Raw genomic sequence first — 274 nt, forward strand, 5'->3', positions numbered from 1 at the left:
AGTCAGCTCACCATGCAGGATGATTCCCAGGGCTACCTGGATATGGTGGGAGAGGTGGCGGAGGAACTTGTGAAGCCGTGCGACAGCTGTGGAGACGACAGTGGCTCCAACATTGACCCCATGCTGGAGCTGTCAGATGTCACTGGGCTACACACAGACTACCGCAGCACGCCTAAAGCCGCGCCGGCGCATAGTGATGATGTCACGACTCGTTTTGATGACATCAGGACTCATGATGATGATGTCACAGCACAGCGCAGTGACATCCAAACCA

The sequence above is a fragment of the Clupea harengus genome, chromosome 18, assembly GCF_900700415.2.
Source record: "Clupea harengus chromosome 18, Ch_v2.0.2, whole genome shotgun sequence".
Lineage (NCBI taxonomy): Eukaryota > Metazoa > Chordata > Actinopteri > Clupeiformes > Clupeidae > Clupea > Clupea harengus.